The sequence below is a fragment of the Aquarana catesbeiana genome, linkage group LG02, assembly GCF_042186555.1.
Source record: "Aquarana catesbeiana isolate 2022-GZ linkage group LG02, ASM4218655v1, whole genome shotgun sequence".
Taxonomy (NCBI): Eukaryota; Metazoa; Chordata; class Amphibia; order Anura; family Ranidae; genus Aquarana; species Aquarana catesbeiana.
Genome location: NC_133325.1, coordinates 754,941,338 through 754,967,445, shown reverse-complemented (window position 1 = coordinate 754,967,445; position 26,108 = coordinate 754,941,338). Strand labels below are relative to the sequence as shown.

Sequence of the window (26,108 nt, the reverse complement as noted above, 5' to 3'; positions counted from 1 at the left end):
TCTTGTGTGGTAAAAAGCCTGGTTCTCTCACTCTTGTGAGAGTTTGCCAGGAAGGGAGGGGGGGCGAGTCATATGAGGGCCAATGAGAGCTGCAGAGCTGGAGGTGTGCCTCTGTGTGTCTGTGTAAATCCAGGAAGTGAACAGGCAGCAGCTTCAGCTGCCCACAGTTAAAATGGCTTCAGCCAGACTCAGCGGAGGGAGATTCTGCAGCATATTTAGCAAATACAGAATCACAGTATAAATAAAATAATATGCAAAGTAGTTGGAGGGAAGCTTCAAAATGGCAAAGTCGTTTTTATTATAAATTATGTGAGCGGACTGCAGTTCCTCTTTAAGTATACAAAAACAGGTGGGTGGAAACATCCCTGCCCACCAATTAGATACAAATATAATACATATTATATGATAGGTGCGTTAAATGGCAAATTTCCTTTACTACATGGAGAAAACCTCCTTTAATCATTTAAACAATCATAACGATACACATATAACATATTAATTATTCATGATATATATAGTGTAGTAGAATTTCATATTACCCAATATATATTTTATGTTATTTATAATCATTTGCATATGTTTTATTGATAATAATTATTATTATTCATATTATTATGAGTATTATTATTATATAGTAGTGGTCTTATCAATATTATTATTCAAGTAAAGCAATGGTTATTAATCTTTATTAATGTATACTATGCTATCCCATAGATATAGAAAGTCTTTGTTTTTAAATGTTGAACTTTAGATGACCTCTCTGCTTCATGCATTTTTAGTTTTTAAGTAAGCACTAATTAGAAAAGAAAAATGTTGACAGCAGTTTAATTACAGCCTGATAAGATAAGAACATCTTATACAGGTGGTTTAGAAAAAATATGTGGAATATAGGAACATTATGTACAGTACATTATTTAAGTTTGACAGGGTCAAACAAAGGTCTGCTTTTGCCCTCATTAAAATTGTTAAAATACATAAATATAGGATTATATAGTGAGACATATAACACATAAGGTGGGGTTATTGAAAGTTCATTCTCCCAAAGTCGCAAATCTGTTATCCTTGAAGTTGGTGAAGTCTTATCAGGACAAGGAAGGTTTGATTTAACACAGCTGGGTGCCACATTGTCTCTACACGGGTGTTTTTAATTGGACAAAACCAATTATAAATCATTTTAATAAACCTGTAGGGATTCTTGGAATAATTAAGTTTGTCTGGTTGTATGACAGGTGTCAGATTTATGGTAATTTACATTGACGTAGATTGTAGCAACCAATCATGCTGTACCTAATATGCTTGCATTGTAAGAAACTGTATAAATTAGACCTGCATCTTGTAATACTTGGAACATAAAGTATGTTCCCAGCTGTTAATAAACCTGCATCACTGAAGTCCTGCCTGGTTCGATATGTTAATATTATACTTTAATAGGAAAGCTTGCTCAATATGTTTTGAAGCATAACATTTTCCAGTAGACAAGTTCCTCTTTTTCTAATGGTGTTACTTTCATTATTGCCAAATAAGTCTCTTGCAAATGTGCTTAGAACAAACAGCTTTCAATCAAAACCTAAAGTAGCACTCTACAGCATGAAATATTATTCATAATTATATTAAACAATTATTTAACCCTTCAGTACCAAATGAAAATTTTTATCATTTTTTTTTCACACAAATAGGGCTTTCTTTTGGTGGTATTTGATCACCACTGTTTTTTTTTTTTTTTTGTTTTTTTTTATTATTTAAACAAAAATAGACCGAAAAGTTTGAAAAAACAATGTTATTTTTTACTTTCTATAAACTATATCCAATAAAAAAAAAAAAAAAATTAAATTTCTTCATAAAGTTAGGCCAAAATGTATTCTCCTACATGTCTTTGGTAAAAAAAAAATCCCAATAAGCTTATACTGATTGGTTTGTATGAAAGTTATAGTGCCTACAAACTATGGTATATGTACTGGGATTTTTTATTTTTGTATTTTTTATTTATTAGTAATGGCGGTAATCAGCAATTTATAGTGGGGGGGCATCCAGCACTAACTGGCTCTGGCTCGGAGGTACAGTAACTGACTAACTGCCACTGACATCACCAGTGACAATAATACAGTGATCAGTGATAATACTGTGCACTGGCACTGTGTTACTGACACTGGCCGGAAAGGGGTTAACATCAAGGACAATCAAAGGGTTAACGGTGCTTAACAATGTGCAATATGTGCTGCTTTTTAATATATCTTTGTTTGTGCCTGTGTAAAACAAACAGATTGTTCCCTGTGTACAGAGTCCTGTGATTGTCAACACAGGGTTCTGGGCTATGATTGGACACAGCCGATTAGCAGGTCCTGGCCATGGATCATTGGCTGAGACCTGCTGATGGTGGGGGGGGGGGGGGGGGGTGGGGGCAGGTTGCAGGCAGCTGATCAGCTAGGGTAAAGTAGATCTTACATTGGTTTCCATGCTCAGGAAATCCAAATAGGCTTGCAATTGTTTCAGAGCAGAAAGGTCTATTTTCTGCATGCCAATCTAATCACCCTGGTAATCCAAGTGTGGATGACTCTTGAGGGCCTGATGGCTAAATTAAAAGATTGTACGCTTTCCTCCTTTGACCAAGTACACTGTTAGTAATTCGACCATATGTAAGAAAACTGAAGTCTTCCTGCTGTGCACTCAATGCCTCTCGCGTGAAAACTCAGAGGGACTACTTCCCAGTTTTTCTGGAAATTGGATACCACTATAAAATTTTACTTTGGAGATATACGTAGTATTCCTATCTTTGGTAAAAAGGAAAAGAAAAAAAGACACCAAATGGCCCTTGCAGGAAAGTGTTGCAATTTTCAACATCCTTCTGTCTGAAGTAGTTGCTGTCAGGAGAACTAGTTTTACTATGAGGTACTTCAATGGAAATTAAACCTATTGGAGCAAAGAGTGCTCTCAGATCCAGGCCTAAGTCCCACAGAGGGAACAAGGATTTCCCTCAAGGTCATATGGATTGTCATCTGGAAGAAGCATCTGGTCACTGGCTTTTGCACCCATCTGCAGCCTGTGAAAAGATAAAGTAGAGATCTGTACCTTAAATGGAGTTGTATGCCAGACCACCCTCTAGCGATGACTGTAAAATGTCAAGGATATTGGCTAGAGCAGGGAACACAGGAACAAAAGCTTTTGGTGAGCAGACAAAACAAACTTTTTTCATATCCTCTCCTATGTAGCGTTCATGGATGATCTTCTGGTCACCAAGCTCTGTATAACCTCAGATGAGAATCCCTGCACCTCTAGTGTAGCCTATTCCATAGCCAGGTTATTAAAAGTAATCTAATTGGATTGGGGTGCTGTTACTGACCTTGCTATGAAGGATTTCATTTGGCCAGAGACAAACAGAAAATTCAAGGGCACTGTGAACCTCTTGTATGACAGAGTCTTTGCATTGGTATCCTGTTGCAAATATCCAAAGCTACATGTTCAGTGAAGTCTCCCTGAGAACTACTGCTGGAAGGTCCCATAGGGTCAATATTGGTATGAAGCACTTGTTGAAAAAAATATTCTGCCTAGCCGAACCAATAATTGGATTTGCTTCCCTGGCAAGAAGACCAACCTTAACTGACTAAGTGATTCTCTGCCCCACGAAAAGTTTCTTTGCAAGATGTAACAAGAAAATACTTTTGGTGTTCCCTTTTCAGGCAATGTAGGCTATTACTGTCTTGTTGTCAACCTTACTCAGGCCCCCTTGAAGATCCTGAAAGGCATGCAATGCTAGAAAAAGGCTTCCTTCCATTTAAAATACTTGGGGAGTCTGCGATTCACGGAGCTCCAATGGCCTTGCACTTGTCTCTTCAGATTGTGGACTCCCCAGCCCCAGAGACTGGTACCTGGCTTCAGAATCATCCTGGGCTGAGAGGCATGCCTCCGAAAGAAGCACAGTTGCAATGTCCAAAATTCCAGTTCTTGTTAAATTTGTATAGGCACAAAGATTTTCTGATCCATAGGCAGCCCAGCTCATAGGCAAAAGAAGGCAAATTGAAGCGCCCTCATGTGCCATCTAGCCCAAGGTACCACCACTGCCAACAAGATCTTCAAAAAGATTCCTGGGGCTGTGCCAATTCTGTAAAAGGCAGACACCTGAACTGGAAGTGACATCTGGCCACTGCAAATCTCACACGCCTCTGGTGCTCGGCATTGATTGATACATGGAAGTATGAGTCGGCTGGTTGATTGATACTAACTGGTCCTCCTGCTGAACTGTCCCTGTGACTGTCTGCATGGACTCCATCTTGAACCTCTTGGTGTATATGAACACATTTTATTCCTTCAAACTGAAACAGGCCAGAAGGCTCCTGCCTTAGGTACTAGAAAGACTGGGGAGAAAGGCCCCCCAGATGATCCTATGTTTTCGGCATCACTGGCATGATGGCCTTGTAGCAGTTTAAAAATCTTGAAAACATTTTCTCTTCTGAGATTTGTTGGACATAAATTAAATGGATTCAGTGGTTAGCTTTGGAATTCTCCATTGTACCCCCACCTGTCTTCTGGACACACTGGTCTTTGGTGATTGTTGTCCAAACTCTCCAAAAGGAGGCTACAAACGCATTAACCAAAAGTCAGTTGCTAGGTTCCACTCTTTCCAGAAACTGTGCCAAATCTTGTAGTTTCCAACGTTGAATGTAATGCCATTTCTAAAGTTTATATATCGAAGTTTACTCTATTGCTGGTTGGCAGGCAAAATCTGTCACTGTATAGATTCTGTGCAAGCCTGATGGCCAGATCACCACAATTTCTGCATTCCAGATGTGTTTCTGCATGAGTGTTTTTGATGCGTTCTCAATGTGTTTTACCACTTTCCAGAAACAATGCAACATTCTACTCTTGTTGACTGCAATAGAATGCGCTGTACTGGTGTGAACCAAGTAATTGGAATCAAAGTTAAACACTGTCCATGCGTTCTTGATGTAGAATAAAAATGCACAGGACTGCATCTGGTGTGAACAAGTCCACTTTCTCATCCATAGGATCTCTGAAGGCAACCAAGTTATAAAAAGGCAAAGACACTTGCTGCACCGGACACTAGAGGGCAGCATCCACCCCTGGAAGTGCAATGCATAAACATACATCAGCCTTCTTATATGGATAAAGCTTAGGGAACCTGTTACTGTAAATTGGTCTTCTGACGAGGTCTCTGTCATCCTTCATCCTTCATCAAAGAGTGCTTTATGCTTTAAAATTGTGGGAAAAGACCATCCTCCATCAACGAGCAATTTATGCTCTATCATTGTGATAAATTTGCTCTTATTGAAAGGATGTTTGCACCCTAATTAAAGTTGTGTCCGACCTTACTCTTGACTGAGATCCAGAAGCTTGCTCGTTGCATCTTAGCCTTAGCAGATATCACCATTCAGTAGTGAGCAGTGTTAATGTTAGCCTTAGGACTAAAAAGACATTTTAGTTTTAGTCCCATTTTAGTTTTCTGCAATTGTTTTAGTTTTAGTCGTATTTAATCGACTAAATCTCCAGTACATTTTAGTCGACTAAAATGTCCTACGTTTTAGTTGACTAAAATCTCCAGTACATTTCAGTAATTGCAATTTAGTTTTAGTCATAATCTTTTGACTAAAATGGCACTTTAGTTTTAGTCTCATTTTAGTCTTTTGACTAAAATGGCTTTTAGTTTTAGTCGTATTTTAGTCATCTCCATTGTTTTAGTTTTAGTCGTATTTTAGTCGACTAAAATAGTATTCATTTAGTCGACTAAAATGTTTTAGTTATTTTAATCGACTAAAATGTTTTAGTCGACTAATTTAACACTGGTAGTGAGACATCTTAATGCGGCTAGGGCTTGTATACCAGCTTAGTGGAAATCCTCCTCCCCTTCTACTGTAGGTCATTGGCTCAGAGTGGTAAAAGATATAATGTGCATGGAGGAACTTACTGCATTAGTAAATAGACAGGAAGCCCGTTTTAGTAAATCGTGGGGTCGGTGGACCCGTTTTACTGTATCAGAGAGATACCAGGTACTCCTTGATGAGCCTATAGTTACATAAGCCATAACTTGGTGGCACATAACAATTTTTTTTCTCTCTCTCTTTTTTGTCCTCTTCTTTATCCTTTGTTATCCTTATTTTTTACTTTGTTTCTGGTTTCTATTTGTGTCTTTTGGGTTTTTTTTATTTTGTTTTTGTGGTTGTGTTTTTTTTTTCTTTCTTTCTTGTTTTTCCTAAAAATATGTAAAAAAAATTGATGGGGCTCTGCAATGTATTCCCACAAGCGACATATATTTATTATTGGTACTATATAGAATATTTCTGAGCAGCTGTTCATTTTTAATTTTTTTTTATATATCAGTTAGTGTCCAAATGTCTACCACAATATTGCAGTGGTGCTAAAAGTTGCTGATCACCACCATTACCAGTAAAAAAGAATAAAAATTAAATAAAAATGTCCCATAGTTTGTAGACACTATATATTTTGCACAAACCAATCAATAAACACTTATTGTGATTTTTTTTTTTTTTTAACCAAAAATATGTAGCAGATTACATATTGGCCTAAATTTTTGAAGAAATTAGATTTATTTAAAATATTATTGTATATGTTTTAAAGCAGAAAGTGCTATTATTAAAGCGGTGTTCCACACAAAAAATGGAATTCCGCTTCAAGTACTGGTGACCCCCTGACATGCCACATTTGGCATGTAATTTTTTTTTTTTTTTTGGGGGGGGGGGGGGGCAGGTACCCAGTTTTGACAGGCACCCGGCTCCCACTTCCTCTCCTGGCTCATCGGCGCCAGAAGGAAGTTCTGAGGGAGTGATTCACAGGTCCCAGAAGATTGCCCGGCCATTCACAAGGCGCAGCGCGGCTCGCACATGCGCAGTGCACGCCCGGCTGTACAGCCACAGGTGGGCGCCCACTGTTACAATGCCGGCGCCGCGGAGAGGAGGAGGAGAGGAGCAAGGCTTTGGGTGCTCACATCGCTGGACCGTGGGACAGGTGAGTGTCTGTTTAATAAAAGTCAGCAGCTACAATTTTTGTAGCTGCTGACTTTTAAATGGTTGGAACTCCACTTTAAATATTGGGTGTTTTTTCAGAATTGTCTGCTTTTTTTTGTTTATATCGCAAAAAATAAAAACCACAGAGGTGATCAAATACCACAAAAAAAGCTCTATTTGTGTGTGTGTGGGGGGACATATATTTATTTTGGGTACAGCATTGCAAGACCGCGCAATTGTCAGTTAAATTAGCGCGGTGCCTTATCACAAAAAATTCCCTGGTCATGAAGGGGGGGTAAATCTTCCGGTGGTTAAGGTGTGCTAGTCACATAAATGACCTGCCTTAATGCAGAGCTCTAATGTATGCGTGTTAATGTAACAGATCATGTGAATAGGGCCTTAGGGATTAGGGAAAGGTTAAAGGCACCATGCCAAGAACTAACAGTACAAAAAAAAAAGAAAAAAAAAAGAATAAAGAAACATACTAAGGAATGAAACAATAGACTTGGCACAAATATCTTCCAGTACTGGAAGGGATGGTCATCAGTGTAGGGGATTGCAGTGCAAGAGAGTTGAGTATGCAAGCAAGGTGGTAAGTTCACATAAGGGCAAGTTAGTTTTACTAAGACAGTGAAAATATAGGTGATATGTTTTGTTTGGCTAACTGACTATATTTTGTCATATAAGCTTTTACGAAATACCCTTTATGTGATTTCATCATGCCTGACGAAGGCAACTGATCATTCTTGAAAGCTTGTACTACAAAATCAAACTTTCCTCCCATTCCCCCGGTCACACCAGTTTATGATCCATTCCTGGACCCTTGGCATCTCTGCAAAATATACAATCAGGTCCATAAATATTGGGACATTGACACAATTATAATCTTTTTGGCTCTATACACCACCACAATGGATTTGAAATGAAACAAACAAGATGTGCTTTAACTGCAGACTTTAATCTTTAATTTGAGGATATTTATATCTAAATCAGGTGAACGGCGTAGGAATTACAACAGTCTGTATATGTGCCTCCTACTTATTAAGGGACCAAAAGTAAAGGGACAATTGGCTGCTCAGCTGTTCCATGGCCAGGTGTGTGTTATTCCCTCATTATCCCATTTACAAGGAGCAGATAAAAGGTCCAGAGTTAATTTCAAGTGTGCTATTTGCATTTGGAATCTGTTGATGTCAACTCTCCATATGAGATCCAAAGAGCTGTTACTATCAGTGAAGCAAGCCATCATTAGGCTGAAAAAACAAAACAAACCCATCAGAGAGATAGCAAAAACATTAGGTGTGGCCAAATCAACTGTTTGGAACATCCTAAAAAAGAAAGAACGCACCGGTGAGCTCAGCAACACCAAAAGACCCGGAAGACCACGGAAAACAACTGTGGTGGATGACCGAAGAATTCTTTCCCTGGTGAAGAAAACACCCTTCACAACAGTTGGCCAGATCAAGAACACTCTCCAGGAGGTAGGTGTATGTGTGTCAAAGTCAACAATCAAGAGAAGACTTCACCAGAGTGAATACAGAGGGTTCCCCACAAGATGTAAGCCATTGGTGAGCCTCAAAAACAGGAAGGCCAGATTAGAGTTCGCCAAACAACATCTAAAAAAAGCCTTCACAGTTCTGGAACAACATCCTATGGACAGATGAGACCAAGATCAACTTGTACCAGAGTGATGGGAAGAGAAGAGAATGGAGAAGGAAAGGAACTGCTCATGATCCAAAGCATACCACCTCATCAGTGAAGCATGGTGATGTTAGTGTCATGGTGTGGGCATGTATGGCTGCCAATGGAACTGGTTCTCTTGTATTTATTGATGATGTGACTGCTGACAAAAGCAGCAGGATGAATTCTGAAGTATTTCGGGCAATATTATCTGCTCATATTCAGCAAAATGCTTCAGAACTCAATAGACGGCGCTTCACAGTGCAGATGGACAATGACCCGAAGCAAACTGCAAAAGCAACCAAAGAGTTTTTTAACCGGTTCAATACAGGGCAATTTCACCCCCTTCCTTCCCAGGCCAATTTTTAGTTTTCAGCACTGTCGCACTTTAAACGTCAATTGCACGGTCGTGCGACGTTGTACCCAAAAGAAATTGACGTCCTTTTTTTCACCACAAAGAGAGCTTTTTTTTGGTGGTATTTGATCGCCTCTGCGGTTTTTATTTTTTGCGCTATAAACAAAAGAAGAGCGACAATTTAAAAAAAAACACAATATTTTTTACTTTTTGCTATAATAAATATCCCAATTTTTTTTTTTAAAAACACATTTTTTCCTCAGTTTAGGCCGATACGTATTCTTCTACATATTTTTGGTTAAAAAAATCGCAATTACCGTATATTGATTGGTTTGCGCAAAAGTTATAGCGTCTACAAAATATGGGATAGATTTATGGCATTTTTTAAAAAAAAATATTTTTTTATTTTTTTTAGCGGCGATCGCGATTTTTTTTGGTGACTGCGACATTATGGCGGACACATCGGACACTTTTGACACGTTTTTGGGACCAATCACATTTATACAGCGATCAATGCTATAAAATTGCATTGATTACTGTGTAAATGTGACAGGCAGTGAAGGGGTTAACCACTAAGGGGCGGGGAGGGGTTAATATGTTTCCTAGGGAATGATTCTAACTGAAGGGGGAGGAGGGGCACTAGGGGAGGAGACCGATCTGTGTTCCTCCATTCTGGGAACACAGATCGCTCTCCTCAGAGCTGACAGGCTGTGGATCTGTGTGTTTACACACACAGATCCACATGCCGGCCCGGTTAACGGGCAATCGCGGGTGCCCGGCGGACATTGCGGCCGCCGGGCACACGCACCGGGTCCCGAGGAACGCACCCTAGACGTCCGGGAATCCCAGGACGTTATATGACGTCCACCCAGGATGGGAGATCCCATCTGTGGACGTCATATGACTATGGGCGGGTAGGGAAGTGGTTAAGGGAAAGAAGTGGAATGTTATGCAATGGCCAAGTCAATCACCTGACCTGAATCCGACTGAGCATGTATTTCACTTGGTGAAGACAAAACTGACGGGAAAATGTCCCAAGAACAAGCAGGAACTGAAGACAGTTGCAGTAGAGGCCTGGCAGAGCATCACCAGGGATGAAACCCAACGTCTGGTGATGTCTATGCGTTCCAGACTTCAGGCTATAATTGACTGCAAAGGATTTGCAACCAAGTATTAAAAAGTGAAAGTTTGATGGATGATTGTTAATCTGTCCCATTAGTTTTGGTCCCTTAAATAGTGGGAGGCACATATACAAACTGTTGTAATTCCTACACTGTTCCCCTGATTTGGATGTAAATACCCTCAAATTAAAGCTGAAAGTCTGCAGTTAAAGCACATCTTGTTTGTTTCATTTCAAATCCATTGTGGTGGTGTATAGAGCCAAAAAGATTAGAATTGTGTCGATGTCCCAATATTTATGGACCTGACTGTATACAGTATGGCCATGGGCGTCCACATTTAGGGGCAAAGGGGGGGGTGAGTGACCCCCCTGGAATCGGCAAGGGTCTGAAGTTTCCTTAGACCCCTTTCACACTGGGGCAGTTTGCAGGTGCTATTGCGCTAAAAATAGCGCCTGCAAACCGACCCGAAACAGCCGCTGCTGTGTCTCAAGTGTGAAAGCCTCGGGGGCTTTCACACTGGAGCGGTGCTCTAGCAGGACGGGAAAAAAAGTCCTGTTAGCAGCATCTTCGCAGTGGTGTATACACCGCTCATTCACCGATCCTGCCCATTGAATTCAATGGGGCAGCGCAGCTATACCGCCGGCAAAGCGCCTCTGCAAAGGCGCTTTGCGGTGGTTTTTAACCCTTTCTCGGCCGCTAACGGGGGGTAAAACCGCCCCGCTAGCAGCCGAGTACCGCCGCTAAAACGACAGTAAAGTGCCGCTAATAATAGCGGCGCTTTACCGCCAACGCACCTCCCGCCCCAGTGTGAAAGGGGCCTTAGAAGATAGATCACGATTCTCTCACGATTCTCGTGGCGTAACATCATCTTTCACATTAAAACAGAAAAAAAATTGCTTTAACTTTACTGTTGCGTTTTTTTTTTTTTTTTATTATTCATTGAAATGTATTTTTTCCCAAAAAATTGTGTTTGAAAGACCGCTGGGCACATACAGTGTGACATAAAATATTGCAGCAATTGACATTTTATTCCCTAGGGTCTCTGATAAAATATATATAATGTTTTGTTTCCAAGTAATTTTCTAGCAAAAAATATTGATTAAGAAACAAGTGTCAGAAAAATATTTAGACTTTAAGTGGTTAAACTTCCTGCATTTACAGGTTGTTAAAAACTTGGCAGACTGCCTGGATTTTTTCTTTACACACAGAAGTGCATCCCTTTGATCTAAGAAGGAAGAGTTAGTTACAATGTTTCATGTTAAAAACTTGGCAGACTGCCCAGATGTTTTCTTTTGACAGCTGAGTGAGCAGATAAGTCTCTCCACTTGGTATATGAAAGAATTGGCAAACTCTGCAATAGAGATCGTCAGGGGGGTTGAATTGAGATCAATATTTTTTAACAATTAATTGTGCAGCTCTAGTCTGAAGTGGCCGCATCTGTAGCTGTGCTGGCTCTCTGGGTTTGTGTGAGTCAGCTCCACAGCTGCTGCAGATCAGTGTCACTGAACTTACAGAGCTCTTTACTGCCACCTCTGGCTGCTTCCTGTATGTGCGCCCCTCGTGTTTGCTTTGCTGCCTGTTGTATTTTTTCACAGGGGCATGTGGAAACAGGACTTGGGAGAAGGAAGACCACCTTACAAGTGGGGGCTGTGAGTACAAGTGAAGGGAGGAGCCTGTTTGTGTACAGTAGGGGCAGAGCTGTGTGTGTGTTTACAGATGTGTATGTGGGGGCCTGACATATATACAGATGAGGGGGGGGCAGCTGAGTGTATACAGGTATGATCAGTGAAGGGGGGTGCCAGATATAGGAAAGATCATATCATCTATCCTGTCCTGTATACAGCTATATACACCCATCTTCCTTCCTGTATTCCTCCATCATCACTGACTGCAGATATACATCATCTGTCCTGTATATATAGCTGTATACAGGGCAGATGATGTATATCTGCAGTCAGTGATGATGGAGGCAGGTCTCTATATAAAGGTAGCTGTATTTACCCACCTTCCTTCCTGTATATAGAGACCTTCCTCCATCATCACTGACTGCCGATATACATCATCTGTCCTGAATACAGCTATATACACCCACCTTCCATCCTGTATATACTAACACCTCCTATATATACATATACTGTACACCCTCCGTACTGTACAGTCCAAATTTGATGGGCACAATGAGGCTGCAATTGATGGGCACATGCCTGCACTTTATGTGATAATGACTAAGCCCCTCCCCTTCATGACATTGTCGAAAAGGGGTGGAGCATGGGTGACCTAAAATGATGCCCCCCCTGAAAAAAGTTCTGCGGATGCCCATGAGTATGGCATCAGCTGTGTTTTCACTTTTCACTGACTACGGTATCTGTGGATAACATGGTCTAATACTTGGACTCTTAGTAACTTTTTATTTTTTGGGATATAGCAGAGAAACATTAGAACGTCTGTCAATTTTATGATTCTCTCTATAGGGAGACTCATCCCTCTATTTGCTTCAGTGACAACGATCAAAATGTTAGGGTTGTCACCAGAACAAGGAGGTGAGAGTAAATTTTCTAATGTGGATATCTGTTCTGGTGATAACAGTCTGAGACTTGTACTCTAAGAGCTGATGGATAGAAATAGATCTAGGCCGGTTTGAAGGAAGCTGAGGATATCCTGTATTCCTGGGTCTCTGACTGATTTGCCTGCAGCGGATAAGAATTTGACAAACTTGGCCCATATTCTGTCATAGACTTTATTCCTGATCGCCTTCCCAGAGCTCATGAGGGTGGAAATCACCCTTGAAGTGCACCCGAGGGATTCCAGCCTTTCCCTCTCAAGAACCAGACCATCAGTTTCAGTAATGCCGGACAAGGGTGCAGGGCTGCCCCTTGAGAAAGAAGGTCCTGAGAGGAAGCAGCAAAGGGTCCTGGAAGCTGAGCTGAGTCAGAAGGGGAAACCATGGCCTGTTTGGCCAGAATGGTGCTATCACACCACCTCGACTGCTTCCGCTTGAAGTCTCAGCAGGAACCTGAAGATGATCGGGAGCAGGGGGAAAAGCATCCGTCAGGGCATCTATTCTGAAGGCCTGACTGCAACGGCTCCGAGTGTAATATTTCTTGACCTTGAAGTTGCAGAGGGACGCAAAAAGGTCCACCTCTGGGATGATTCCCAGAGACAGAATCCAATCGAACGTCTGCCCGTGAAGAGACCATTCATTGTTGTCCATCTGTGTGCGCGACAGAAAGTCCGCTTGGACGTTCTGGACTCCGGAGATGAAGACTGCTGGAGATGTTGGAAACATTTCTTTGGGCCCAGGACATGATGGGCTCGACTTCCCGGAGTAGGGTAGAACTCCGTGTGCCCCCTTCCCTCTTCACATAGGAGACTGCTGTGGTATTGCCCATCCTTAATAACACTGACTCCCTTTCCAGGAGGTAGCTACCAGTGCCAATTGCCAGTATGTATCACGTAGGGAAGGGTTAGCTTTGGGTCACGATGTATTGTATGAAATGGAATAAAGCCTTCATTTCGGTGACAACCTTCCAAGAGGAGGATTCCCCCTCACTTTTAGGATAATTCCTTGGAAAATCTACCCAACAAGACAGCAAAAAAAGTAAAGAAAAAACTGACAGAAATCTTCCCTATTTTATTAACAACTGAAAAAGAAATTGGCTGTAGATATAATAATTGTCAATTCAACAGGAACCGACCGACTTTCAGTCCCCGTGTACAGCTGTCTGTTCAAAAGAAGCCAGTCTAACCGGCTTTTGTCGATTGGGCATGCTGGAAAACCAGGATTCGATCAGCGCTCACAGCCAATGGATGCGAGCTTTGATCAGTGTATTCTGGGGATAGAGCCCCCTTGTCAGAATAAAATGACTCAGTGGGAGAGATTTCCCTGCATCAACATTGGTTGTGTTAATGCGGGGATCTGTCAGTTTTTTTTCGTTCAACCCACTGAAAAACTGCAAAGTGTAATCCCTGTTTAAGTTGAAGCATTTCTCTGTACACCAGAAACTATGTGCCAAAAGCTACTGTAGCACCCTGCTAGGTAGGTGCTGGGTTAGGTAAATTTAGTTCAGCGCTCACTGTAATCAGTTGAGTTGCGTGTGATTATTTTGGTCTGTTCTGTGTTCCACTGGCTGCAGGCTTGACTGCTTTCCCCTGTCTGTCTGGAAAGATTCTGAAAAATAGTGGGCTGGAGGAGTCAAATCAGTAGCTGAATATTGATGCAGCCCTGGCCAATCCCTGGGGAGAGGTGCCCAAATTGTGGATGGGAGAGTGTATAAATACTTTGAGGCTTGAAACAGAGGACTTGTGCTAGCAGGAGGAGATCTCAGCCTGGAGGGTTGTTGCCCTCCTGGGCAGGCCAGCAATGTGTCTGCTGTTCATTGAGGTCCCAGCTAGGCTAGCTGGGGGGCCTATTCTGCTAAAAGTTGCTGGAGCTGACCTACGGACTTTCGTCTGGGGATCTGGTCTGGGATCACTGGAGAAGTGTCTAAAAGATATCGGAAGGAGGCATCCAATTATCCAAGGACAGTAGTGAGTGCAGATGGGAGGGAGAGATCCCTGAGACCGCCTGCTGCTGCCAACCCTCGGGTGCTAGAGTCGGCATTGCTCAAAGGGGACATTGTGCCTGGTGTCCTGTTATAGCTCAGTTATCTAATTGCTTGTGCAAGGACTCTGCTCAGAATATTAGGTGGAAGATTACTGTCCTCAAGTTGCTGCTAAAGATACTGGAGTTTCCCGCAGTTACCCCACTCCTATCCAAGTCAAGATTCAGTTTTAAAGCATCAGACAAGCATACCCCTAGACTGTTCATTGAGCCAAAGGAGTGACTGTTACTGTGGGGTGTATTTACTAAAACTGGAGAGTGCATAATCTGGTGCAGCTCTGCATAGAAACCAATCTGCTGTCAGGTTTTTTTTTTTGCCAAAGCTAAATTGAAAAAGCTGAAGTTAGAAGCTGGTTGGCTACCATGAATAGCAGCACCAGATTTTACATTCTCCAGTTTTAGTAAATCAAAAATCCAGTGTGTCTTGCTATGGGTGCAACTACGGGTAAAGATCCTAGGAACCTTAAACTGTGGGCTCCTGAGGGAGTGAGAGCTACACTACCATTGCCAATCAGCAGGACTTATCACTTAGGGAAGGATTACAATGCATTGTATGAAACGGAATGCAACCTCCATACATGTTTGGTGCATCAGTTCAATTCAAATAAATTGCACCCCCACCCTAATTCCTGGCCAGATAATAAAGCCTAAGAAAATAGAATTATTTGTGCGCCTGTTTGCAAGATAACCCAGAATTCTGCGATCCATTGTCTCTTCTGATAAATACACAGTGTAATCACACAGAAGAGATAAGAAAGGGGGGAGAATCAGGTCAGAGTGATGTAAAGTGATATAAAGAGACTGATGGGGTTTACAGAAATGTTATACTGTTCATTGGTATGTGTTCATGTGGAGGGTGGCTGATCACAATTATTTTAAAGAATTCATCTTCAATTTAATGGGACAAAGGAATATGACAGATAAACTTATATCTATTGTTTTGCAGCTGACATACCTTTTCTAACTGTAAAATACTTAAAGTGAAATTAAAGCTTAAAGCCGGCCATAGAGGGATCAGACCTCGGCCAGTTCAGCAGGGACAGGCGGAGATTCGATCAATCTATGGGCAGACTGATGTACCCAATTCTATACATCGAGTAACTTGGGTACTACCAGCCTTTCAGATTTTTTTCATGAGATTTATGGCTACCAGCAGTAACCATCGTGTTTTGCTAGCCGGGAAGGCTCCCTGCCGGCAGAACACAATAGCGCTGCAGGAGGGATTTTCTATCCTTCCACCCGTAGTAGAAGAAAAGAAAATCGCATAATCTATGAGCTGCTTAACTATAATGCCCCGTACACACGGTCAGATTTTCAGACGGAAAATGTGTGATAGGACTTTGTTGTCGGAAATTCCGACCGTGTGTAGGCTCCATCACACATTTTCCATCGGATTTTCCGACACACAAAGTTTGAGAGCAGGATATAAAATTTTCCGACAACAAAATCCGTTGTCGGAAATTCCGATCGTGTGTACACAAATCCGACGGACAAAGTGCCACGCATGCTCAGAATAAATAAAGAGATGAAAGCTATTGGCCACTGCCCCGTTTATAGTCCCGACGTACGTGTTTTACGTCACCGCGTTTAGAACGATCGGATTTTCCGACAACTTTGTGTGACCGTGTGTATGCAAGACAAGTTTGAGCCAACATGTGTCGGAAAAAATCCTAGGATTTTGTTGTCGGAATGTCCGAACAAAGTCCGACCGTGTGTACGGGGCATAACTGTTCTTAAAAATGTTCCCTTTCCAATCTTCCTACCTATCCTGCCTAACCTGTATAAATAAGATCTGTGCACTTACCTATTTTTAATCTGCTCCAGTCTGGTCACGTGATCCCGCCGCTCCAGTTCTCCTGTGCCAGAGAGCAGCTGCTGCAGGGTAGAGGAGGGAGTGCTGACAATGGTTGGACTACGGGCATTTACTGCTAACGTTGGGCACTCCCTTACACAGAGCTGCAGAATTATGACCAGACCAAAGCAGATTGAAAATAGAAAGGCACACAGATCTTATTTATACAGGATAGGTAGGGGATGGGGAAGGGAACATTTTTTATAGATGGGCTTTACTTCCTTTTAAAGCAAAACTCCAGCCAAAAGTAAAAATGAATAGCCCATTAAAAAAAACGAATAACAAAACCAGCTTTTGCCGCAATAGTCACACTCAACCTGGAGATTTCCCCACAGCCATTATTTCTGCCACTAGATGTCCTCAGTCTGATGGTCAGCATCATTCAGTCCACCTCCCCTGGACCCTCCCTGGGCTGTAACTGCACATTGAAAGGAGAAGTAGCAAAACGCTTGGGGTTCAGAACGAAGTAGAATTCGGTTCAAACTTTCCCTGTTTGGTATACAGCAAATGGGTGAACTAAATGGGATGTTCATCTGTGCAACCAGTTGAACCTACATCTGCATTAGGAAATTATACATTTAGCAGTGGTATTACTTGCGCTGATAAACATGCAAAGCCTCCCGCTAAGGTTAGTTGTCAGGAAGCTGGCAGCCACTGGCTTAGTAGCAACTAGTGGTGCACCCCCCGACAAAATCAGGGCTCAAATTAATGTTCACAAATTCAGGACAGTTCAGCGAACCTCCTGCAAATCGGACCCCTGTACATTCAGCTCATCCCAAATCTCTCTGCCACTCTACTCTCTCTCTTCCTGTCAGCATGCTTCTTTTCACAAAAAGGGGGTTTTGGGACTTTAAATGAGAGATGTATACCAAAAAGCAGTCATTGCACAGAACATTTTTACTGTACCTTATGAGGTCATATACAGCATACTCAACGACAAAAAGTGTATACACAAGTTCGCATAAATGCAAGGCATGCTAAAAACCAGGAGAGAACCCACAACGGCTGGGAAATGAATGGGAAGTGACATCACCCATACAGTTACTATAGGGCTTCCATTGTTGGTTGCCTCTTCTACACACGCCTCCACAGAGAAGCCTCCGCTGACAGCTCAGCGTGCGACCAGACCGAACCGGCTGCAGAAAAGGTATTCACAGCGATTTCTTCTTTACAAGGCTCAATAGATTAGTCTTAGAATTTTGCTGCGAGTAGATTTAGAGTTTGTTTTAAGCTGAACTTCTACTTTAAAAAGCAGGCCTGTAATGCAGGCTACAAAGTCAGAGGTACAAGAAAATTGTACTGGTAGTGCCACTGATACAAGGATCAGCTAATAGATATTGTCTAAACAGGATTAGATGATTCATATGCAGGTTAGTTAATTACATATATTAAGAATTTGGATTCTAGGAAAACAAATATAGCACATTTGCATTAGTACATACTCTACTGTCAATCCCTCCCATTGAGTTCAATGGGAGCATACTGCAACCACAAGCCAAATGCTCTGCTTGGGCTTGCAGTGAGATTTCTTACTAAAATATCCCCCTTGATATTTAACCCTGCCCCCCCCCAAAAAAAGTAGATGCTCAGGAGGTGGCAGGGTCACCTCCTGAACGCCTTGCCAATCACTGCCATACCGCCCTCTGAAAAGTGATCCCCCGTGGAAGCATTGCAGCCTGTCTGAAAGTAGTCTAAGGCTACTTTCACACTGAGGCGTGCGGGCGCTGGCGGTACAGCGGGGCTAAATATAGCGCCGCTTTACTGTCATTTTAGCGGCGCTAGCGGGGCAGTTTTAACCCCCCGCTAGCGGCCGAAAAAGGGTTAAAACCGCGCGCAAAGCACCGCTGCAGCAGCGCTTTGCGGGCGGGTTTGCAGCGCTGCCCCATTGTTTTCAATGGGAAGGGGCGCTTTAGGAGTGGTAATTACATTGCTCCTAATGCGCTCCAAAGATGCGGCTTGCAGGACTTTTATGACTGCCCTGCAAGCGCACCACTCCAGTGTGAAAGCCCTCGGGGCTTTCACACTGGAGTACATTGAGCAGCTCTTTCAGGGCGCTTTGCAGGCGCTATTTTAGCACTTTAGCGCCTGCAAAGCACCTCAGTGTGAAAGGAGCCTTATTGGTACCAAAGTAGACCAGATACGTTGGTAAAAACACAATACTTTATTATAAAGTAAATGAAAAATGATATAAAAGTCACAATAGGCATTAGGGGAGATTTACTAAAACTGGTGCACACAGTATCTGGGGCAGCTGTGCATGGTAACCAATCAGCTTCTAACTTGTGCTTGTTCAATTAGGCTTTGACATGCGCGAGTCGTGCCGTGACTGGCACACCGTTACCGTTTAACGGTGGAACACCGTTAAATATCATGAACTATTAGATGGTAAGCTCTCATGAGCAGGACCCTCCTAACCTTGTATTGCACCATAACTGTACTGTCTCCCTTTATATTGTACAGTGCTGTGCAATATGTTGGCACTATATTTGACCTAATAACATTTAGGTTTCTAGGAGATATTTTAGTCCATTTATGTAGCTTGATAGATAGATAGATAGATAGATAGATAGATAGATAGATAGATAGATAGATAGATAGATAGATAGATAGATAGATAGATAGATAGATAGATAGATAGATAGATAGATAGTGTGGGGCTTATTCAAAGGAAAGCTGTCATGAAAGATGCTATTGTTAGGCTTTCTTTCCTATAATGCTATTGTACAGTCTCCCTGCTGATCATCTTGAGACACGCTTCTGAACAATTATGAAAATAAGGACATTGAGTTCTCTCTAACTTTTTTAATCTACGTACTTGGTCCAGGTCAATGACAGAGAGAAAGTACTCAAGCCAGAGGTTGAGTAAAACAGCCAGGCAACCCGCATTTTCAAATCTGAAAAGCAATGGCAACCTTCATGTTACTGAATTTTCAATCAGTGAAATTCTAAAAACTTCAAAAAGATTGATGCAGTACTAAGGATATTTATATTCCCAAACATTCATACATGAAAGGACACATGCATTTGCAGTAACATTTGCTCTTTGCCAGTGGTGTTTGCTTGTTAAAGCGATAGTAAACTGCGGTGCATCGCATACTAGCACATCATGAAATACTTACCTTGGTACGAAGCCTTCCAGTGGCGCACTGAAAGGGCTGACATCTTTCACTGGTCTTTCTTCCGGGTTTGTGTGCTCCGGCTACATGATTGGTCGAAGTCACGATTACATCACTGCCACACCTGCGTGCGGGAGCCCCCGGTTCCGGCAGGAAGCTTTGAGGGTCCGGCAAAGTATGTCGGTCCTTCAGAGCGCATGCACCGTTGACGTAACTGGCTGCATCCATGAATATCACCTGAATGGTGCATGTTTAGGAGATATTCATTTTACCTACAGGTAAGCCTTATTATAGGCTTATGTGTAGGTAAAAATAACAAAGCGTGCTTTAACCAAGCTGAAGGAAATAACAAAAAAAAAAAAAAACATAGTGTGAGGTTGAAAAGATCTAAACCTAATCAGGTTTACTGAAGAGGCAATGCAAGAATCAGGAATGTATGCAATTTCTATTCTACGGTTGAATGGTAAAATCTGAATCCTGATTGCCTGCTGAGAGTTATTGAACTTCCTGCTGAACCAGCTGAGATTCAAACCATCTTTGGCTGGCTTAAACCAGCCTTTCTCAACCCTTTTAACTCACAGGAACCCTTGAAATATCTTTCAGGTTTGGGGGAACTCTTGCTAAAATCAGCCCACTGGGGTTAATGGAAAAATGCCCCTATTGGTGGCCAGTGGGATGAAGGCAACCCTTCCAGGTAGCTAAGAAGAGTATTGGTGTCATATCTGATTTTATCTGATATTTAGCAATAAATGCATATTCTTTTTATATTAATTGTTGTTTTTGGTGCTCACCTTTATAACAGACACACTACTTCCAAACAAAAATCCCATAACCGTCTGAGAGAGCTTCGTCTCTTTTCTCACTTTTTAAGAGTATTGGTGTCATGTTGCCGACTATGCAGTGCTGTTGGCCCCAAAATTATTCAGACACCATCAGATGGAAGATCAATCAGCCACAGTTCAAGGAACCCCTAGCAATCTCTGGGGGAACCCTGGCCGAGAATGGTTGATCTAGACATTTGTTGGTAAATTTTGCTCAAAAGGCAAAAGATTGCACAATCAGGTTGGAATGTTTGTGGCCAGATGAAGCGTACGAATAACCATCCTTCTTAAAGGATAAATTGATCTTTCCCAAAAAAATGTATTACATTTAAATTTTATTGCAGGAAAAAAAATATGCATTTTTTTTTTTTCGTTAGGAGCCTGTAAAGCATTGTACCTATAATCGGGTTTATTGAGGGTGTAATGCCACAGTCATGCAGACTGCCTTGGGTTGATTTACCAAAACTGGAAAATCTGGTGCAGTTCTGCATAGAAACCACTTCAGCCCCGGAAGGATCTACCTCCTTAATGACCAGGCCATTTTTTGCGATACAGCACTGTGTTGCTTTAACGGAATATTGCGCAGTTATGCAACGCAGTACCCAAACAAAATGTGTGTTCTTTTTTTTCCCCACAAATATAGCTTTCTTTTGGTGGTATTTGATCACCTCTGCGGTTTTTATTTTTTGCGCTATTTTGAAAAAAAAATCTTTTTTTTTTTACTTTCTGCTATAAAATATTTCCAAAAAAAAAAAAAAAAAAAAAATATATATATATATATATATATATATATATATATATATATATAAAATGTATTCATCGGTTTAGGCCAATATGTATTCTGCTACATAATTTTGGTAAAAAAAAATCCCAATAAGCGTATATTGATTGTTTTGCGCAAAAGTTATCGTGTCTACAAAATAGGGAATAGATTTATGGCATTTTTAATTTTTTTTTATTTCTTTTTAGCGGCACTGTGACATTGCTGCTGACAGATCAGACACCGAATGGACATTTTTGACACTTTTTTTGGGAACCAGTGACATTACTACAGTAATCAGTGCTAGAAATATGCACTATATTATACTAATGACACTGGCAGGGAAGGGGTTAACATCAGGGGCGATCAAGGGGTTAACTGTGTTCCCTCACTGTGTGTTCTAACTGTATGGGGGATGGGCTGCCTGGCACAACACACGGATCTGTCTTCCTGCATAGCAGAAAGACAGGATCTGTGATCTCCCCTGTCAGAACGGAGATCTGCCTTGTTTACACAGGCAGATCCCAGTTCTGTCACTACACGGAATGATCGCGGGTGGCCGGCGGACATCGAGTCCGCCCCACCCGCTGATTGGTTCCCCCGCTGGCCAATGGGAGTGCGCGCGCCCACAAAAACGAGTGCAAGAGCCAACGTACACCTACAGCGATTTGTACAGCCAAGCCACCTTGCCGCAGTACAACTGTGGCAGGTGGTCAGCAAGTGGTAAATTGAGCAAGCTGAAGTTAGAAGCTGATTGGCTGCACCAGGTTTTGCACTCTCCATTTTTAGTAAATCAACCCCTCTGTGTAGCTGTCTGCCCGTACCTCCGATACGGGCAGGCATTTATACTCTGACAGGAAGAATCGATAAACCACATAGAGCTCTCAACAGCACTCTGGTAGTTTATTGAGAACTACAAGTCCACAGCTGAAAAGTCTGTTGGTACTTGTAGTTTTCACATTCACAGAGCGCTGTAAATGAATGACGCGGACAGGTGGGCGGAGCGTGGTTTTGTCAAAATTAACACATTACCTGTCTTAGGTTGGATACACACTGGAATTTTTTTTCTCATTCAACCCAGCGGGCTGAACAAAAAAAACCTGAGAGATTGTTGTACTAACCAAAGCAATGTTAGTGCAGCAATCGCCCTGCTGAGCCTGACAACTGTACACATGGGTAGAAAGATGGCCAATTCCAAACTGGCAGGTTTTGCCCGATTTTTGGTTCGCGTGTACAAGGACTTGGTGGTTACACTCAGTTCTCCACTGTATTTATGGAGAAGCCATATAGCTCCACTTGAACAGGATAGTCAACCTGTGGAAAGGGTAGTAATAGATGGCTAGTAGATTTAGATGAACTTTATATACTGTTAGTGGCTAACATATTAACCACTTGCTTACTGGGCACTTAAACCCCTTTCCTGCCCAGACTAATTTTCAGCATTCAGCGCTTTCACTCTTTGAATGACAATTGCGCGGTCATGCAACACTGGACCCAAATTAAATTTCTATCATTTTTTTTTCACACAAATAGAGCTTTCTTTTGGTGGTATTTAATCACCGGTGGGTTTTTTGGGGGTTTTTTTGCAACAAAAAAAAAACAAAAAAAATGCCGAAAATTTTGAAAAAAACAAACAAAAACAGTTTCATAGCTTGTTATAAAATTTTGAAAACAGTTAATTTTTCTCCTTCACTGATGTGTGCTGATGAGGCTGCATTGATGGGCACTGATAAGGAGGCATTGATGAGGCGGCACTGAGAGGTGGCACTGATGGGTGACACTGATGGGCGGCACTGAAAGGCACTTACGGGTGGCACTGATAGATGGCACTGATAGGCGGCAGTGATAGGTGGCACTGATGGGCACTGATGGGCACTGGTAGGCACTGGTAGGTGACACTGATAGGCAGCACTATTCGGTGGCACTGATAGGCAACACTGATCAGTGGCACTGATAAGCGGCAGAGATAGGTGGCACTGATGAGCACTGATGGGCATTGATTGGCAGCACTGGTGAGCATTGATAGGTGGCACTGGTGGGTAAAGGTATGTAGCACTGGTGGGCACTGGTGGGTGACACTGGTGGGTACTTATAGGTGGCACTGGTGGGCACAGATGAGGCAGCCGCAGCTTTCTGTGTGAGGGACCAATGTCCCTCTGACAGAAGCTGGTGATCGGTCAGTGTGAGGGGAAAAAAAATACTGATTACCGATCTTCTGTTTGCATCACATGATCAGCTGTAATTGGCTGACAGCTGATCACGTGGTAAGGGACCGGGATCGGTCCCTTACTCCGATCTGTGATCAGCAAGTCTCGTAGACTCGGCGATCACAGAGCGCACCCTGCAGGGATGCGCTGACAGCGCATGCTCGGGAGGACGTCTATGCACACCCTCCCGGCAATTAAAGCCAGCGCTGTAGCCGTCTTTCGGCTACAGGGCGGGCATGAAGAAGTTAAAGCTGAACTCCGGCTAACACTTTTTTTAGGCAGTTACAGAAACTGTTTTTTTTTCCCTTTGGGATAAAGGTTTTAACTAAATGAAAAAAAGCTGATCATTGTAAGCAAACTTGTCAGTGTTAAATGGTTTGTCTCAACCCCCTAACTGACACTTTTGCTGGATATATTGATCTGTTAATGGAAGTTAACAAATTAACAAACATAAAGGAAGGATCAAGAGGTGAAAAACTATCTTACAAGGAGGACTCTGAAAAACCAAGACTACCGTGTTAATACTAATGTCAGATTGCATTATACAGGCATTTGTCATTTTTTATTTGTGCTATAATCTCACTTTAAACTCATGATCGTTGCTTAATCCAACCTGGCTTGCAAAACACATGCTACAACCTACTAAGTTTACATTTTTTTTTAGTGAATTCTACAAGCATGTGGGCTTACGTATAAGAGGCTGTGTATTTAAAAAAAATTGATTTGTTTGTATGAATTATTTGGATAGGGTACAGACAATTTCCTTATATCTAAACAGTTGGTAAAGCTAGCACACACAGTACAATCTCTGCGGTGGATCGCTTTTCAGAAGACCACCTTCCTGCTACCTTCTGAATGCCTGCTCTTTTTCTGTCTGCCAAACATCAGCTTATATTGGGACTAATGCACCTCCCCTGCAAGCAAGCCATCTCTGGCTTGCTGTTGCAGCACGGCCCCATTGACTTGAAGGGTCGAGCTCAATAGGCGGTGCCACCTATCAACTCGGCATGTTGCATTAAACTTGGTGCAGCATGTGAACAGCCTCCTCTCCAGCTGTTGTTTAGCCTTTTCGGTGGATGGCCAGGGTAGGTAAAACCGCAGCTCAGCTGCCTATTTTGACCGCCCTTGTAATAGGTGCCCAAAGGATAAGGATGTTTTTTTTAATATGATTCCAAAAACTTGTTATATAATAAGAAATAAATAAATAGATAAAAGGAAATAAAGAAAAATAAATACATATGTAAACATAAATAGATGAAATAATATTGCAATTATTAACGATCATATAATGTTGAATTATTAACCTCAATCTGCAGCAATGCCTAAAAAATAAATAATATAATACTATATAATATTATATACTAATATATAGTATTTTTCAATTGTATATATCTGTTTATGTGTGTTTGTTTGTGTTTGTGTGTGTGTGTGTATATATATATATATATATATATATATATATATATATATATATATGTATGTGTGTGTGTGTGTGTGTATATATATATATAATATATGTGTGTGTGTGTGTGTGTATATATATATATATATATATATATATATATATATATATATATATATATATAATATATGTGTGTGTGTGTGTATATATATATATATATATATATATATATATATATATATATATATATATATATATATATATATATATATATATATATAATATATGTGTGTGTGTGTGTATATATATATATATATATATATAGATATATAGATATATCTATATATCTATATATCTATATAGATATATAGATATATAGATATATATAGATATCTATATCTCAATTGAATTGTAGGATAGTTTCAGTTCGCTCGGTAGATTGTACAATCAGACTGTAACATGTATGGCCAGTTTATTATTATGCATTTTTCTATCCAGATTTGTTTTTAAAATAAAAAAAACAGTCACTTACTTTTTGTCGAGTTTTTAAAAATGTTTTCTCCAAAATTCAGGCCGTCTTGTGCTCAGACAGATGCAGCTCCTTCCCTGAAGGTCAACACATTTTTAGCAGCCGTTGATAATCAGACTGTCAGCTCCTTTGATCATAGCAATATGACTTGTGGATTCTTAGAGCATCCTTCCCTCTCCAGAGTTGCTCCAAGCCTGATCACTCACTGTGGGATGAAAGTGTTTAAATTGCAGCCGGTAAGAAGTTGGGAGTGAACATGTAAATGTCGGATCACACCCAGAGCTTACATAATTAGGGATGACTGGGGGGACCTGAACAAGATACACTCCACTGTAATGTGCCTTTCCATAAAAAGTAAAACATGCCAGGGATGTGATGATTTACGCAATCTTCTACTCTGTTATTCTTTGTTCCTGTATTTCAGTTCCCCTGGAAATCAACAATAGGATTTTACATGGGAGCAAAACACTGCATAGTATATAGAGAGCTAACATGTTTTCATAATCCATCCCGTAAGTGCTTTGTTCTTCCCTAGTGAATGATCCTAGAAGACGATTAAACCCCATACACTCACACTCACAATCAGATTCTACAGTAGAAACTGGCCGACATTCTGCCCGTGTGTACAGGTCCTTGTCCGACAGAAGCCGATCTCACGACCAGCATGCTGAAAAGCCAGCAGCTGATCAGAATC

At 41.4% G+C, this 26,108-nt stretch overlaps 1 long non-coding RNA gene across 1 annotated transcript in view; it reads right to left on the bottom strand.

Moving 5' to 3' along the window:
* LOC141130099 (uncharacterized) overlaps positions 1-25,782 on the bottom strand; it is a 42,621-nt gene extending 16,839 nt beyond the window's left edge. Inside the window, exon 1 of the long non-coding RNA XR_012241992.1 lies at positions 25,418-25,782. This is a non-coding gene — a long non-coding RNA (uncharacterized lncRNA). The remainder of the gene's footprint in view (positions 1-25,417) is intronic.
* Positions 25,783-26,108: the final 326 nt, after the last annotated feature.